Here is an 18983-nt window from a genome sequence, read left to right on the forward strand (position 1 = left end):
TGATTTTTGCTCCGTGTGGATCTTTCCGCATGTCGCTAGCTCTGGCCGCAAAGACGTGGTGCATAGTGTCGCGTGTCAGTGCTCGTTGATTACCTCACACAGAAGAGCGGTGAACCCAGCTGGACTGGCAGCGACATGACGGGACAAATACTTTGGTGATAGCGATGGTTACTAGAGTCATTCGAATGCTGTTTTATGACTTTTTGGGTCATATCTGGTAGCTTGGGAATCGACTGATAAAAATATATCCTGTCACATTTCATGGGGCTCAAAGAACATTGTCAACCTGGGAAAATACCTAAGTAGGACCTAATCTAATTCACGCTATGCTCCTATTGCATTCATTAATTTTTTAATTTTTACTACTCTTAAACCTAATTCCTCTCTTAAAGTTAGTCAACAGTAAGTTGTATCATTCGTTTTTGAGCGCTCGGTCGAGATAAAAGTGTTTATTGACTGCCAAATCTGGCCAAAATAGCGGAGCTTCGTCGTGCTGCTGCAAGAACGGCAAAAGGCGCTTCTCGAGGCACTCAGATTTGTAGATCTCGCCATTTACTGTGCCCTTTGTCACGAAAGGCTCACTCCTCAGTCCGCAATAGCAAATGGCCTGCCAAATGAGATATTTGGAGGCGAACTTCGACATTTTCTTCTTCTTAAATTTGTCGTCCACATAGAACTTGCTCTTGCCGGTGAAAAACTCCAACCCCGGAATTTGCTTAAAATCGGCTTTTATATACGTTTCGTCGTCGTAGAGCTTCCGTGTCCGAGTTGTAGCCGTCGATTGTTGCCGCTCATCGCGGTTTGGGAAGTTCTGTACCTTGTATGTATGTAGTCCAGCTCTCTTCTTTGCATTCTGGACGTAGCTCTGCGACATGCCGATCTTTTTTAGCCAAATCACGGCTTGAGACGTTGGGATTTGCTTTAATCATCCGCTTCACCTTTCTCTCCGTCTTTTTGTTCTCCGGTCCCGGTTTTCTTCCAGCTCCTTTGCCGTGGTCCAACGTCAACCGCTCCTGGAACCGCTTCAACACTCTGGAGACGGTTGAATGGTGAATGTTCAACATTTTTCCCAACTGCCAGTGCGACAGGTCAGGAAATTCCAGGTGTTTGGAGGGAATTTGTTCTCTCGACTCGCGTTGGTTCACCTCCATTCTCGGTGAATCGAAAAACACGACTTCGAGTTTGACAGCATGTAAACAATACACATCAATGAGAAAGTGTGCAAAATTTGGTTGATTTTTACCCAATGGTAAAAAAGTTATGCCCTGTTGAATGTGTCGCAATAATTTCATGTTCGCCCTTTATATCCTGTCACATTACATTGGGCTCAAACAACATTGTCAACTTGGGACAATATCTAAGTAGGACATAATCTAATTCACGCTATGCTCCTATTGCATTCAGTTACATTTTTAATTTTTTATCCTTCACTACTCTTAAACCTAATTCCTCTCCTAAAGTTAGTCAACAGTAAGTAGTATCATTCGTTTTCGAGCTCTCGGTCGAGATAGAATTGTTTATTGCTAGTCCGAGTGGTGTATAACGACAAAGAATAGTGCTAATCCGCGTTCAAGGTTATCTTGCGCATTCTCCGTCTCGTCGAGGTTTCAGTACTTTTTTCTCTTCTTTTGTGTTTCTGTTTCTGAGTACCGTTACCCGGTCAGTGACCAGTAAAGCGGTGTTCTTCTAGTAAGCCGTCTGGATACCGTTATACACACAGCTAAGTACAGTTATACAGTTTTTTTATACGTTTACCCTTCTTGGTTCTCATACTAATGTGCACTGGGCAAGAGACCCGTGTAAAAATGACTTCCCCTGAGGGCGGCTCATCTCAAGATGAGATGGACGTCGAAACGAAATCGGCTCCTCGGCTTAAAGTATATCCAAGCTCGGTCGCCGGGCCCTTCGTGATCTTCTTCCAGACCAAAGATAAAAAGTGTTGGAATCTGTTGCAGATTGCTCGGGTTGAAGTCAGTGGGGTCGTTTCCGATTCGAGTCTGAGTTGCGAGGACCTGCTGAAATATGGGACTGGCTGTTTCAAAGACCCCATGCTGAAGCCAGTGAAGATACTGGAGTGCGAACGTTTTCATTCAGCATCAGTCGCAGCTGACGGCAAGAAAATAAACGTCAACTCAGACTTTTATCGGGGAACCTTCGCCGGTTCTGCTCTGCCCAACTACCTTCTCTTTGACAAGGTTCGTCTAACTGCCTCTTTGTGCCGTGGGTGAACTGTACTAATTGCAAACAATTGGGACACATAGCTATTGTAGCAATAAAGCCCGTTGTGGAAAGTTCGGTGGGATTCATGCGGATGATTTCTGTAGAAGAGATGTCGAAAAGTGTCTCTACTGTGGGGGAAACTCGCATGATCTCCCAGCATGTCCCGCGTATAAACAGCGCGAGGAGAGTCTTAAGCGTTCCCTTCAGGGGACGCTCGTAGCGATCTTTTGCAGAAATGCTTAAAATAGCTACGCCACCGGCCTCTACGAACATCTATACAACTTATCTACTGACGAAGGCGACTGTGATGAGCCCCAGGAGTTGTGCCTAGAAGCAATAGAAAAAGGAGGAACATTTCCTCTCCCAAGTTTCGTCGCAAAGGCCAGAAGTTGTCTCTTCATGGCCTCTCTAAAATAACTACTCAAGGATGTATTGGTGCAAAACCGAAGCAAGTTTGATGAAAACCTAAAAACGTAGCTACTGGCGCCGGTTCGTCGACGGGTTAACGAGAGAAACATTGATGAGCACTCTTTGAGGCACGCCCCGGCGTTTACGAAACCGAAACAGTACTAACAAGAGCGTGGAAGCTCAGAAAAGGAGCTACCAGCACTTCCAGGAACATCGAAAACCCCAAGTGTTCCCATATGTTAACCAGAGAAAGAAACCAACGCTGGCTTAATAAATTTCTCTGACATTGTGGACCGTATTTTCACAGCACTAAATATTTCTGACCCTCTCAAAAGCATCTTGATAAGCTTTCTACCCGCTGTTAAAACAATTTTTGATCGAGTTCACTGCGAAATGGCCCCTCCTTTCAGCTATTGTATCCTTCGATGGCTAATTCATCGAGGTCGAGGATTTAATTACTGTTCTACAGTGGAATTGCAGAAGCATCAATTCCTTTAAAATCTTTCTAAATAACTTGAAATGCGATGCATTTGCACTATGCAAAACACAGCTTACTTCAGAAATAGACCTACACTTCCACGATTTTAATATTATTCGCTTGGATCGAGAAGTCTCTTACGGAGGAGTGCTTTAGGGGATCAAAAAGTGCTATTCTTTCTATCAAATCGACCTCCCCTCGACACCATTGAAGTTGTCACTTGCCAAACCAGAATTAAAGATCTTTGCATTGCTTCCACCTACATCCCCCCTAAAGCCTCAGTTAGCCACCGATGGCTTTGCGATATTGCGAAACTCCTACCCGCATCGAGGCTAGTTTTAGGTAACTTCAACTCCCAACTTCATGACAATAATCGATCTACCTCACTTCATGAGTTTTGCGACAACTTCAATATGACCATTTTGAATACTAATGAAATTACACGGATTCCTGCCGCCTCCGAGCGTCTTAGACCTGTCCCTCTGCTCGCCATCACTGCGGTTAGATTGCATGTGGAAGGTAGTCTCTGATCCCCACGGCAGCGACCATCTACCAATCGTAATTAATATTGCTAACGGCTCAGGGCAACCGAATACAATCAATGTTTCGTATGATCTCACACGAAATATTGATTGGAAGAGCTATGCGTCCGCGATCACGATACTGCGATTCAAGCTCAGACTAAACACATACCAGATGCGTACTCTCGCGGGCGTCCTCCCAATCCATGGTGGGGCAAAGAGTGCTCAGGCGTGTACGCGGATAAGGCCACCGCGTATAAGATCTTCCGGGACGACGGGCTTCCAGCTAGCCACCGACAGTACGTGATGGCGGAAATGGGCTTGAAAAGTTTGATGAAAGCCTAAAATCGTAGCTACTGGCGCCGGTTCGTCGACGGGCTAACAAGAAAAACATTGATGAGCAGTGCTTAATGTTAATGTTCAAGGAGCATATTGCAGAAATAGCAAAAGCTTCTATGGAATCTGATAATGATTTACCATTTCACTTCAAATCCAATGTAGCGGAACACGTTTTTTCAGAAAAACATAACCTAACTATAGAAGATATTAAAATTCAACATCAAATATCCAATCCTTGGAAATTAAACGTAACTGAAAGCCTAGAAATTTTCAAAACATTCCTCTCCTTCCTTGCTTACTAAATCGAGACCAAGGGAACGGATAACCCAAACCAACGCTACAATAACACACGAAGCAACAAATCAATAGCTTTTCGTGGTTTGCATCGGGTGTTCATCAAACAATTTATTTTAATGTCATTTTCCCAAAATACAACAAATACTTGGATAATCATTTGCAGTTTATTGGATATCCGATTTCACTATTATTTTACTCCGAACAAAGTAATAACAAGTGTCGGACTAAGACTCTTTCTTGCCACGATCAACGTATGCGCCTGGCCAGCGCAGGTAATGATCAATTCACAACTTTATATTGACAGGAGCTACATCTTGCAAGATGATTTATTGCTACCAGGCCTTATCTTCTATTGATTCTTCGTGCAATTTCAGCTAGTGCAGATTAATAACGAACTTGCAACCCGGGGTGGTCGCCCAAGCATAAACTATTGGATATCCGATAATCGTAGATTTTTTATATTCGAGCTGTGTAAAAGAACTATTCTAATAATAGAACAAATCCCTAATATGACTGGACCAATTTGCCATATAATAAACGTTCGCGAGCAAATATTTTACGCTGCTCTTAGCAGTTCCAGTTTCGTCGTTCGTTCGCAGTTCACGCATCTTGTGACCCACTGCGAAGCTTTTTAAATTCTTTTCGCTTGGTATATTATTCATGGCGCAGTTTTGACTACTTTATTATCAACAATTAGCAACTATTGCAAGAGTGACGAAATTTTCACATGCTTTTCACATGCTTTATTGCTCGTTCTTTCAGCAAGTCATAACGAAAATTTGGCATAAAATTTTTGATCTGCAGAAATTTTTTGGGCATTCTGGGAATCTATACTTCTAAATGTAGTTTTTCATAACAAATGTGCAAAAAACCGCAGAAAAACCGCATAACAATTCAGTATATGTCGAAACATTGTTTCTGTAGGATATGAGCCAGTATAAATATAATAGTGAATGAATTTTGAACTTTTGACTCAACAAATAATTGTATTCGATATTTGTACAAATCTTCTCAACCTTAATCCTGTTCTTGTTTTGACGGAATATGCCGGTATTTTACTTTAAAATTTTTAGGCCGCTCCCGAAACTTTTATCTACTGAACGTTCTTGTTTTAAAACTTTTCTATACTAACGATATTTTGCAGTTTTATTAGATCTTTGAATATTCATGTGCTGAAGACCAAGAGCGTATGTGCTTATGCATTGAATCTAAAACTCATACAAGAGCTGTCAATTAAAAGTTCGCCAAAAAATATCGATACTACTCTACATTAGTTAGAAGTATAAGTAGTATAATAATTCTACCTTCCTAATTAGAACATGTATAGAAAACACCCTTAACCCTCCGAAAGTCGCGCCTATGGCCCACTGAACGAGCAGCCGCTGGTGCCCTAAGACGATTTCGCTAGATTTTCAGAACAGCGTGCACTCAATGCACTAGCACAACTGCCGGAAGGTTAAATATTAGAATTTAGAACTATATTTCCCAATTATCAGTTACATTAATGAACACAAATCCAGAAACTGGTTCCAACCTTAATTTCTACAATTTCAAACTATCGAAGCCTGAAGTCGAAGATCTTGCTAAATTGAAAATTAGGAGATAGCAACTAAAAGTTCACGTCGAAATATCGGTGAAGTGTTTTAACTAAGATTTCAGTCAAATTATCCAGCATCTATCATTAACACATCCATGTAGGTTTCAGCAAGGAAGGCTGCTGCTAAAACTAAGAGTCATAAAATCAACGGAATCACTTGTCTTATGATCTGCCACAACCGCAACCACCGCAAATATCATAAAGTGGACGACAGTCCAATTTATTTGTCCTCCCTTCTATTATTTTTTTTTTTTTTTCATAGCACGCGAATGGCGAGACAATCAAAGAAGAAGCATTTGTAATGTATTCAAATTGGAGTCGCACATTCCATTCTCGGTTACGATTGCTGCTAGCACACAATCGAAAAACTTCTCCACGGTCGGCGAGGCTGCTGTTGATAAATGGGAAATTTACAGCACGGTTGGAATTAGGTTTGAAAAATGGAGCTATTGTGAGAGTGGGACAAAAACGTCGTCGGTCCCTGATCAACGGTGAACTCTCTGCGGCGAAAACAGTTCACCTGCCACATGCTATCAATTTTGTGAGTCTGCCTCAGGTGGATCCACTACATGGTTTGTGTGCGTGTGTGTGAGTGCTCGCTGGTGGGGAAAATTGGAAAAGTTTTTTTTCCATCGCCCATCAACGGACATCACGATTCGACGAACAATGCACGATAGTGCAGTGGCATTAGACTGTCAGTTGGATTATTTTTGCAGTAGATTGAGAACTTCGTTGTCGTGAAAATAATGCTGTCTGGTTGATGCTGGGTAGTCTATTGCATCGTGAAGCAGGGATAAGCTTAAACTGCCAATCCTAATTCGATGGTGCCAACTGTTCGGTTCAATAAATTGTATCTATAGCCGCCATGATTCTGGAGCGAATGGTAGTTACAGAATTGGATAACATTCTATGTCATGGCATCTCAAGGATGCGAATGCAATTGAGTTTCGTAGCTAGACGGCGCATACCGAAGTGTTCTGCTACAGATATTTGATTGCCTGAAGTGGATACAATCCATTCATATGAATTCAGCTAAAGAATTGGAATAGATGACAACAATAACAAGTTTATTATGCAAATATGAGTGGGGGAAGACGCAAATCACTTGTATGTAAAATTGGGACCTGCTCCACTTGTGCATATGCTTTCTTCCAGTACTTTTGCCCTGATTAAATAAATAAGTTTTGTTACAATACCATGAAATAATTGAAAATTCCACAACAACTTTCGTTTTCAGGACTACTAAATCACTTATTAAAAATTGACAATCTCTGATATTTCACATGCTTTACTGTATTATAAAGAGGAGATTACACATCCTTTTAACCGTCATGTCATTGGCATTTAGGTAGGGCCGTAGCGTGATCTTCTGATGCCCTTGGTGGAGTCTAAGTTTGTCAGGGAATATGGAAAGTAATACATATAACAATGTCCCTGAAAGACTTCAGGCTTAAAAAAGGGAAAAAAAATTACAAAAACTTGTAAATACAATACAAGTTGTATAACATTCCACTGATACAAACTGAATTAGCAGGTTTTTCACTTCAATTACATAATATTCATTCGTGACTTAGGAGAGCCGGCAATTTTAATGTTACAATGCAATGTTCTGATAATCTTTCAAAAGTGACTCATAAAACCGAAATTTTCCAGCCCATTTCGGGCAAAGCTATTATTATGGTCCAATAACAGAACATTAAAGTTTTGTGAAACTTTAAATATAAAATTTCTGCAGATTTGTTTGTCATATCATTCGAAGTCAGGTGTCAGCATTAGCATTTCGGAAAAAGTATCTACGCAAAATTTAAGCTCAATCGAAAATGGTTACCCTTGAAAAACACCAAAAGACCTCTTGAATATGAAAAAATCGCATTAGTATCGAGATCTAGTGTCAACTCGATTTTTTTCAGTTTTCACCTCACGCTAGGCTCTAGGATTATGCATAAATAAATTCTTCTGAGAAGATGTGGCTGATGTGAAAATGGATATCAACCAAGATTCGTCATAAAAGACCCCGATTTTCGTTTTAAATCATATACATTGAACTCGGTCGGACCACATCTTTCGGATCAAAGATATTCCGCTAATGACTGTGATCGATCTGAGGCAAAAATATTCAGCAGCGACAGATGTCTCAAAAGTTTGCCCAGACAAGCTCGGAATTGTGATATTCTATATAAAGCAAGCAAATGACGTTATTGGCGACAATCCTTTTATTAAGCACTAACACGTCTACATACCAGCTCACGAAGTTAAGATCGACCGTGTCGTCACCGATTAGAGTTTGTCATGCTCAGAGTCTAATCTACTGAGACCCGTGGTTGGCTCATTCAAGGACTCCTTGCTCCAGTGAGCAATGATTTTGAATGACAACCCTCCTAGCAAATTGATCATGATTTTTGTAGCTTATAATGTATTATTTCAATAACATTCTGTAATTTTTCTATGCAAAAATATTGACAAGCTACTCGGTGACGAAGCTTTTTGTAGAACGTCTCTAAAAAAAAGACGATTTGTGGTGTTACTTGCTATTGCATACACATTCTATGTACCAAATACCTAACCTCTACGTTGAGGTTTCGAGGAATTTTTTTCAATTAATGTTTTTTTTACTGATTTGAAATAAAAGTTGCTATTTTTAACGAGAAATTCCGCAATTTTATGAGTAAAAAGCCCCCCTAATTGAAAAATTATCTCGAAAACTCAACGTGAGTGTTAGGTATTTTATACATAGTGTGTAAAGTTTGAAATAAATCAGTTAACTAGTTTATGAATGGCAGTTAATACCGCAAATCGAATCGATTTTTTTCCAGAAACGTTCTAAGAAAACTTCGTCACCGAGTCGCTTGTCGATATTTTTGCATAGAAAAATTACAGAATGTTATTGAAATAATACATTACAATCTTCAAAAGTCTTGATCAATTTACTTCACCCAAATTTCTAGAAATCCGCTCCTTAAGGTACTCCAAGTTAGTGTGCGGTGCAAATCTATGTGCCTCGAATTCATCATCATCATCAATGTACACAGGAATCATCTTCACAATGATGCTGCTTGGCTCGACCAAACTTCAGACGCTCTCATAACCTTTTGGAACAGTTCCGCCCACCGCACAGTTGGTTTTGAAGTTTGGTTAAAAATAAATCGCAATGGGAATTCTCGCAGCATTTCACTACTGTACTATTTGTACAGTGGAACAGCAGCAAAGCAGTAAAAATTGATTTTTTCGGCAGGTTTCCGTTGCCAGCAAAAGACTCTAGTATAGATAGACTAAAATTCACCTTATCTAGTAAACGTGATTAGATAGTAGAGCTCAATTTTCTTGTCTTGGAAAGGCAGGGGCGCATCAAAAATTGCAGCAACTGTGGGGCAGTGGATTGTAAAAAAATTATCAAATACCACAAATAAAACAATCCTAGCAAATTTTAAACAGAATGTTTTCGTCCTCAAAAGAACGGGTTTTATTTAAAATTTTACGACCCGAATATAAATGTCAATGAATGCTGTACTATATGAATTTCCAAGAAATGTATTTAATTGAATCATTGAGAACGGTAGACATTTCTTCTATCGAAAGGGGGGTTTGGCAGTGGATACGTTGTATCTAAGGAGGAGATTCGAAATTTGTGTCGAAATGCTACGAGGGGGGTTTCGAATATCCTCGAAAACATTTGCGTCATTTGTGTAGGACCCCTTACCAATAAAAGTATATTTTTTCACATTTTGTTTCACTATGGTGTTATTTAGCTTTATTTGACAAAAAATGTTCCAGTGCCGGTATTTTACCGGTACTACCGGTACAGAGAGATTCAGTGCAGTTGAACCGGTACTCGCCAAAACAGGTCGGTACTAGGAACCCTATTTCAGAGCCCCCTTAAGCCAAAGTCAAACCAGCCAACCGCACCTTACGGGTCTGCATCTAAGCTCAACTTTATATAGGGACTACATAATTTTTAAGTCTCCGTCTTTTTGTTAGCACAAGTATTAAAATGGTTTCCAACTTTAGTTGAAGAATGTTTCAGAGGTGTTTCAGGTTACTGCACAGGGTTCAAAACAACGTACTTAATTCATTGAAGGTACTTAATTCATTGAAGTAAAAATTGTCCACATTTGAGATTTCATTTGTTCTACAATATTTGTGTGTATTAAAAGCGCATCTTTTGGCATTTAAAAAAATGATCGTAGTAGGCTATAGAAAAATTATCTTTCGAACCAAAAGCCCGTCTTTGACAAAGTTGCATAAGTGAGTATTTCTATATTTTTTGCTAAAGACATGTTGTTTCTATCACTAACAATAATCGAGTTACGAGACGTTTTCTACGGACTCCTTAAATTCTTACGTTTAATTATAACTTTGTTGTTTCTAATTTCTCGCGTTAATAATGTTCGAAGATATTTTTTTATCTAAAAGACACGTAACTTTACCGAAGAGGCCAAATAGCGGTGAATACCTTGTAAACAGTTATGGCTGATTTTAATTTTATTTCAGCCTGTTTTTGAACTTCACTATGGGCAAACTTTGTGTGTTTGTTATTTGAATATTAGCTCATGGTACTTCTGCTGCTTCTGCAATTACATGGAAAAAATCTACCAACCTGCATAGTATTGCTCATTTTGCAGCCTCGCCTTAAATCTATACGAGAGAATGGCGTAAAGCATAAATTTTTCGAAGCCGAAAAACGAGCCTAAAGTTGAGGTTTTTGCAATAAAAAAGTTATACATTATTTCGTTAATTGTACGTGCTTTCCATTATGCCTAACGTACATCATTTCAATCATCCGTTATGTCTAATGTACTTTATGCCTAGCGTCACGCACTTATTGGGGATGTGCCCCATTAAGCATAAATACCTTAGTCATATGGACTTCAGGCATACATACAATAAGCATAATGGAAGTTGGGCATAAGAACATTAAGACCAATGGACATTTGGCATAATGGGCATTAGACATAAATTATCATGTTCATATGCCAAATAGAGAAATTCTTTCCTTCAATGGTGATAGCATCGGCTGGTGAGAGCGTAAATGTTTGCACTTTTTTGATCTTGTAGAATTTTACTGGAAATCGGTCAAATTCTATCAACATTTTAACTTGCTGATTAAACTTGTAGAAATCTTTGTTCAAATAGAGGAAACCGACCGAACGCCTTGCACGGGGAAACTTATTTGTATTTAAGTATGGAAAACCACATACGTTTTGATTAGTCCTTTCATACGCTTGTTGCAGTTTTCAAAGAAAAAATATTTGCCTTGAACAACAGATCATGAAATGAAGAATGATAAGGTTATATTATTATTTAGTGAACGAGTATACAAATATTGCTGCTTTAATTATTTAATTATTTTCCCCCTCTCTCTTTTCAATAAATTTATTATTGTTGGCAACAAATATATGTATACATAATATCCGCAACCTAGTTTGCCCAAAATTTTGCAAACGAGCCTAGGGTTGATATCCACAACAAAAAAATAATCATTTTTTAATAATTAATTGTAAGTTATAACTATCACCCATTTCGTCTAACGTAGATTATGCCTAACATATTAAGGCCTAACGTAGCACACCCGGTTCCCAACAAAGCAGTCTATACAGCTGGCTATTGTTTAATCCACACTACGCGAACAAACGACAAAAAGTTAAGTCGCCGGTGAGCTCTAAGCTTGTATATATGATCCTTCCACGCTTTTCTAAACTTTCTCCCTTCAACTCCTTGCTCTCCCTTGAGTACTATGGCTCTTAATATTGAAACATATACTTCACCTTCCAGTCCCTAGCTAATTAAATGCCGTAACAACTGTTAACAAATTGACTCAATAGGTCGTTAACAAAAATGGTTAACAAAAAATGGTAAAAATATTATTGGTTTTTACCTGATTAACAGTGTATAACCCCTGTATTCTGAGGATAAGTTGAAAAATGAGACCACAGATTACAGACGTTCATTTATTCATTTTATTTTTTTCTTTGCAATTTTTACCACTGATAAACAAAATTTTCGGATTAAAAATATTAATTACAAATCTGCATCACCAAATTATAGAGTCTAGATTATAAAATATAAAAAAAAATTACAAATCTGCATCACCAACTTATAGGGTCTAGATTTTTTTTTTCAAAATCGCGCTTTTTTGTACAAAAGGAAATCGCCGCATATTTTTCAAAAAACCCTTCACCAATCTGACACTTTTCACTGTATCTCAATAAAAAGTAATAAGAAGAGTTGCCAGACTCCTAACAAGTAGATTTGATAATATTGCAACACTTCTCACTTCATATTCCTGCGTTTTGAACGAAACGAAAAGGTGGCCATATAGTTGCCACGGCCTTATAAACGGTTAATATAACTTTTCCAGTATTCATTTTTTTTTTCAATCTATCCTTCAGATGTTTTACAAAATTTTTGAAGACGAATACACCCAGGTTTTTTTACGCAGAGGATATGTACCGCGTAAAAAACCGCGTAAAAAATCGCGTTAATTGGAAAATCCGCGTAAAAAACCGTGTTAATTGGAAAATCCGCCTAAAAAAACCGCGGTAATTCGAAAATCCGCGCAAAAAAAACTCTCAGCAAAAGACTTAGAATATTTTTGGAAGTTTTTTTGTTGCGTGAATTTCGCAATTAATACGGTTTTTGCAAAAAATATTCTAAGTCCTTTTTAATGCAAAAGACTTAGAAGATTTTCGGAAAGATGGAAGAGACGGGTCTGGAAGACTCGCACCCCAACAATATGGGTATTTTCGGAATGGTCTTGAAGAGTAGGTTCCACAAATTGATTTTAGGGCCATTTTGAAATCAAAGATGGCGACTTCCGGTTAAGCGAAATTCGCTATAACCCAATCAATATGGGTATTTCTGGAATGGTCTTGAAGAGTAGGTGCCAGAAATTGATTTTTGACGTAATTTTGAAATCAAAGATGGCGACTTCCGGTTTAGCGAAATTCGCTATAACCCAATCAATATGGGTATTTTCGGAACGGTCTTGAGGAGTAGGTGCCAGAAATTGATTTTTGACGCCATTTTGAAATCAAAGATGGCGACTTCCGGTTTAGCGAAATTCGCTATAACTCAATCAATATGGGTATTTTCGGAATGGTCTTGAAGAGTAGATGCCAGAAATTGATTTTTGACGCCATTTTGCAATCCAAGATGGCGAATTCCGGTTTTGCGAAATTCGCTGTAACCCAATCAATATGGGTATTTCTGGAATGGTCTTGAAGAGTAGGTGCCAGAAATTGATTTTTGACGTAATTTTGAAATCAAAGATGGCGACTTCCGGTTTAGCGAAATTCGCTATAACCCAATCAATATGGGTATTTTCGGAACGGTCTTGAGGAGTAGGTGCCAGAAATTGATTTTTGACGCCATTTTGAAATCAAAGATGGCGACTTCCGGTTTAGCGAAATTCGCTATAACTCAATCAATATGGGTATTTTCGGAATGGTCTTGAAGAGTAGATGCCAGAAATTGATTTTTGACGCCATTTTGCAATCCAAGATGGCGAATTCCGGTTTTGCGAAATTCGCTGTAACCCAATCAATATGGGTATTTTCGGAATGGTCTTGACGAGTAGGTACCAGAAATAAATAAATCTACACCTTCCCCGAAAGGTTTTCCATGAAAATTGATTTTTGGCGCCATTTTCAAATCCCAAATGGCGACTTCCGGCTTAGTGAGATTCTCTACAACTCAATCAACATGAGTATTTTCGGAATCGTTTTGACGAGTAGCAGACAAACGGTTTTCTTTGAAAAACTTTTCAATTCAAAGAATTTTTGTGGTATAGATTTAAAACTGAAGTAGCCTTCAGACAATTTTGAGATTGTTTTAAAGCGAATAATTTGTTTCATGGCCCCACATAACTAACTATTTTCGCTGAAAAGTTATATTTCGCCAATATTGGTGTTTTTCGGAATAACAATATTACTCATTGGGGCAAACAAAAGATTTTTTTTCAACTATAACAATGGTCATGATCATTCGTTTTCGAGCTCTCCATCGAGACAGAGGTTGTTTTTTCTAGTCCGTAGTGCTGTGTGAGGTGATAAAGAATAGTTTTAATCCGCATTCAAGGTTATTTTGCCAGTTCGGTTCGGTCCTCAGTCTTTTGTTCGCGTGTGAGGATTAAACAATAGCCAGCTGTATAAGCTGGATCGGTTCGTCGTTGGACACCAGTTTAAAGCTAAGTGGTTTTTGTCTTTTGTAACACATTTATTGCTTTCTTCCGTCTGCGCGGGCGCTGACCCCGTGCGTTGACGTTTTCTATGGTTCCCTCTCCGGATGGTCAAATGGAAGTTGAATCGGGTTCAACTTCTAAGGCTCCCCCCCGGCCCAAATGCTATCCAGAACTCTCAACTGGTCCATTTGTGGTCTTCTTTCGGCCCAAGACTAAATCACTGAATCTTCTTCAGATTTCAAGAGACCTGACGGAACGGTTCTCGGCTGTGACCGAAATTTCAAAGGTCCGCTCGGACAAGATAAGGGTGTTGCTAGCCAACTCAAAGCAGGCAAACGATATTGCTTGCTGTGAGCACTTTACGCGGGATTATAACGTGTATATTCCGGCTGTAAGAGTACAATCCGAAGGCGTCGTAACCGATGAGAGTTTGACGTGCGAGGATCTGCTGAAGTACGGGGTTGGCCGATTCAGAGACTTCAGCCAGTTAAAATACTTGAGTGCAAACGTTTGCACTCAGTAGTAGTTGCGGGGGATGGTTCAAAAACGTACCCCCAATCAAACTCTTATCGGGTGACCTTCGCTGGTACCGCTTTGCCAAATTTCGTCCTCTTGCACAAGGTTCGTCTGCCTGTGCGTCTGTTTGTGCCGCGGGTCATGAATTGCACAAAGTGTAAACAACTGGGTCACACAGCCACCCATTGTAGCAACAAGGCCCGCTGTGGAAAATGCGGGGAGAATCATCTAGATGATTCGTGCAGTAGGCAAGCCGAAAAGTGTCCTTACTGTGCGGAGAATCTGCATGATATCTCGGCATGTCCCGCGTACAAACTACGCGGGGATAAACTGAAACGTTCCCTTGCGGGACGATCCAAACATTCTTTCGCAGAAATGTTAAAGAATGCTACGCCACCATCCTCAGCAAACATCTATACTCACTTGCCTCCTGACGAGGGCGAGGCTGGTAACCCACAAGAGGGAACATCTACTAGGGTGCCTAGAATTTATAGGAAGAGGAGGAACATTTCCTCTCGTAAAGTTCCTTGTAAAGGCCAGAAGGTGTCCCTTGAGGGGGCTCCGAAAGTCACATCTATTGGAAGTGTTGCAACCAAACCGAAGCAATTAGCTCCTGGTCTCGGAGGATTAAGCTCAGAGAAGGAGTTCCCAGCACTTCCAGGAACATCAAAAATCCCAAGTGTTCCTTTGTTTCAGTTCGAGAGTAATCACAGCACTGGAATTATAAAACTCTCGGACATAGTGGACTGGATAATAAAAACTTTCAATATTACTGATCCTATTAAAAGTCTTATTTTAGCTTTTCTCCCTACAGTGAGAACATTTTTGAAGCAGTTGACTGCTAAATGGCCCCTCCTCTCAGCGATTGTATCCTTCGATAGCTAACTCATCGAACGAGGTCACGGATTTGATCACTGTTCTACAGTGGAATTGCAGAAGTATCATCCCGAAAATCGATTCCTTCAAAATTTTAATAAATAATTTGAGCTGCGATGCATTTGCATTATGTGAAACTTGGTTAACTTCCGACATAGATCTCAACTTCCACGACTTTAATATTATTCGCCTGGATCGAGACACCCCCTATGGAGGAGTGCTTTTGGGGATCAAAAAGTGCTATTCCTTCTACAGAATTAACCTTCCCTCGATAACAGGTATTGAAGTTGTCGCTTGTCAAGTAACAACCAAAGGCAAAAGCCTTTGCATAGCTTCCATATATATTCCCCCCAACACCGCGGTTGGGCACCGACGGCTACAAGACATCTTAGAATCCCTGCCAGCACCGCGACTAGTTTTAGGAGACTTTAACTCTCACGGTACAGCATGGGGTTGCCTCTATGATGATAACCGGTCTTCCTTAATTCAGGATCTTTGCGATAACTTCAATTTGACAATTTTAAATACGGGTGAAATGACACGGATTCCTGCTCCTCCAGCGCGCCCGAGCGCCTTAGACTTGTCCCTTTGCTCAACATCGCTGCGGTTAAATTGCACGTGGAAGGTAATTCCTGATCCCCACGGCAGCGACCATCTGCCGATTGTAGTCTCAATCAATAACGGTTCAAGGCCATTGAAATCAATCAATATTTCGTATGACCTCACACGAAATATCGATTGGAAGAGCTATGCTGCCGCGATATCCGACAACATCGAATCTACCCAAGAACTTCCTCCGGAGGAAGAGTACAGCTTTTTGGCTGGCTTGATTCTCGACAGCGCGAATCAAGCTCAGACTAGGCCAGTACCCGGCGCGAACATACAAAAACGTTCTCCCAATCCCTGGTGGGATAAAGAGTGCTCAGACGTGTACGCAGAGAAGGCCGCCGCGTTTAAGACCTTCCGGAACGACGGGTTACCCGCCAGTTTTCGACAGTACGCGACGTTAGACAAGCGAATGAAGAGTTTGATGAAAGCCAAAAAACGCGGTTATTGGCGCCGGTTCGTCGACGGATTAACGAGAGAAACATCGATGAGCACTCTTTGGGGAACAGCCCGACGTATGCGAAATCGAAACAGTACTAATGAGAGCGTGGAATATTCAAACCGTTGGATATTCGATTTCGCCAAGAAGGTTTGTCCGGATTCCGCCCCGGCACAGAAGATTTACCGCGCCGCGTCTCCTCACGATAGCGCGAACGAAACACCTTTTTCGATGGTAGAGTTCTCACTTGCTCTCTTGTCGTGTAACAATAAAGCTCCGGGGCCAGACAGAATCAAATTCAACTTGTTGAAGAATCTGCCTGACTCTGCCAAGAGACGCTTGTTGAACTTATTTAATAAGTTTCTCGAGGCTAACATTGTCCCACTCGATTGGAGACAAGTGAAGGTCATCGCCATCCAAAAACCAGGAAAACCAGCCTCCGACCACAATTCGTACCGTCCGATCGCAATGCTATCCTGTATCCGGAAGTTGTTCGAGAAAATGATCCTATCCCGCCTCGACAATTGGGTCGAAGCAAATGGCTTACTGTCAGATACACAATTTGGCTTTCGCAAAGGCAAAGGGACGAACGATTGTCTTGCGTTGCTCTCAACTGAAATTCAAATGGCCTATGCTAGCAAAGAGCAGATGGCATCAGTGTTCCTAGATATTAAGGGGGCTTTTGATTCAGTTTCGATCAACATTCTTTCAGAGAAGCTGCACCAGCATGGTCTTTCAGCGACTTTAAACAACTTTTTACTAAACTTGTTGTCGGAAAAGCACATGCATTTTTCGCATGGTGACTTATCGACATCACGATTTAGCTACATGGGCCTTCCCCAGGGCTCATGTCTAAGCCCCCTGTTATACAATTTCTACGTCAACGACATTGATGAATGTCTTGACAATTCCTGCACGTTAAGGCAACTTGCAGACGATGGCGTGGTGTCTGTTACGGGACCCAAAGCTGTCGATCTACAAGGACCATTACAGAATACCCTGGACAATTTGTCTGCTTGGGCTATTAAGCTGGGTATCGAATTCTCCACGGAGAAAACTGAGCTAGTTGTATTTTCAAGGAAGCGTGAACCAGCACAACTACAGCTTCTATTAATGGGTCAAACTATCGCTCAGGTCTTCACAGTAAAATATCTAGGGGTCTGGTTCGACTCGAAAGGTACTTGGGGATGCCATATTCGGTATCTGAAACAGAAATGCCAGCAAAGGATCAACTTTCTTCGTACAATAACCGGAACATGGTGGGGTGCCCACCCAGGAGACCTAATTAGGTTGTATCAAACAACGATACTGTCGGTAATGGAATACGGATGCTTCTGCTTTCGCTCCGCCGCGAACATACATTTCATCAAACTCGAAAGAATTCAGTATCGTTGTTTGCGTATCGCCTTAGGGTGCATGCAGTCGACCCATACGATGAGTCTCGAAGTGCTGTCGGGCGTTCTCCCGTTGAAAAATCGATTTTGGGAACTCTCATATCGATTGCTCATTCGATGCGATATCTTGAACCCGGTCGTGATTGAAAATTTCGAAAGGCTTGTTGAGCTCAATTCTCAGACCCGTTTCATGTCCCTGTACTTTGACTACATGGCGCAGAATATTAACCCTTCTTCTTACAATCCCAACCGTGTGCATTTCATAAATACTTCTGAATCTACTGTTTTCTTCGACACATCCATGAAAAACGAGATTAGTGGAATTCCGGACCACATACGCCCACAAGTGGTTCCAAACATTTTTTATAATAAATTCCGAGAAGTCGACTGTTCTAAGATGTTTTATACTGACGGATCAAACCTCGAAGGATCCACTGGCTTCGGTATTTTCAATCAAAATTTCACCGCCTCCTACAAACTCAGTGACCCTGCTTCAGTTTACGCCGCAGAACTAGCTGCCATTCAGTATACCCTTGGAGTCATTGAAACATTACCCGCAGGCCATTACTTCATCGTTTCGGATAGCCTCAGTTCCATTGACGCTATTCGCTCGATGAAACATGGAAAGCACTCCTCGTATTTTTTGGGGAAAATACGGGAGCTACTGAGTGCTTTATCTGACAACTCTTTCCAGATTACCTTGGTATGGGTCCCTTCTCATTGCTCCATTCCGGGCAATGAGAAGGCAGACTCCTTAGCTAAGGTGGGTGCCTTAGAAGGAGACGTTTACGAAAGACCAATTTGCTTCAGCGAATTTTTCAGTATTACTCATCAGAGAACCCTCGAAAGTTGGCAAACTTCGTGGAGCAGCGGAGAGCTGGGAAGGTGGCTACATTCGATAATCCCTAAGGTATCGACGAAACCTTGGTTCAAGGGATGGATGTGGGTCGTGACTTCATTCGTGTGATGTCCCGACTCATGGCAAACCATTACACGCTGGATGCACATCTCCGGCGTATTGGGCTCGTGGATAGTGGTATCTGCGCTTGTGGCGACGGCTATCACGACATCGAGCACATTGTCTGGGCGTGCACCGAGTACAGTTCCGCTAGGTCT

At 40.8% G+C, this 18983-nt stretch overlaps 1 protein-coding gene across 6 annotated transcripts in view; it reads left to right on the forward strand.

Annotated features, from left to right (window-relative positions):
- LOC131678908 (uncharacterized) overlaps positions 1 to 18983 on the forward strand; it is a 543408-nt gene that overhangs the window by 123517 nt on the left and 400908 nt on the right. The window lies entirely within an intron of this gene.

Source organism: Topomyia yanbarensis, chromosome 2 (assembly GCF_030247195.1).
Source record: "Topomyia yanbarensis strain Yona2022 chromosome 2, ASM3024719v1, whole genome shotgun sequence".
Lineage (NCBI taxonomy): Eukaryota > Metazoa > Arthropoda > Insecta > Diptera > Culicidae > Topomyia > Topomyia yanbarensis.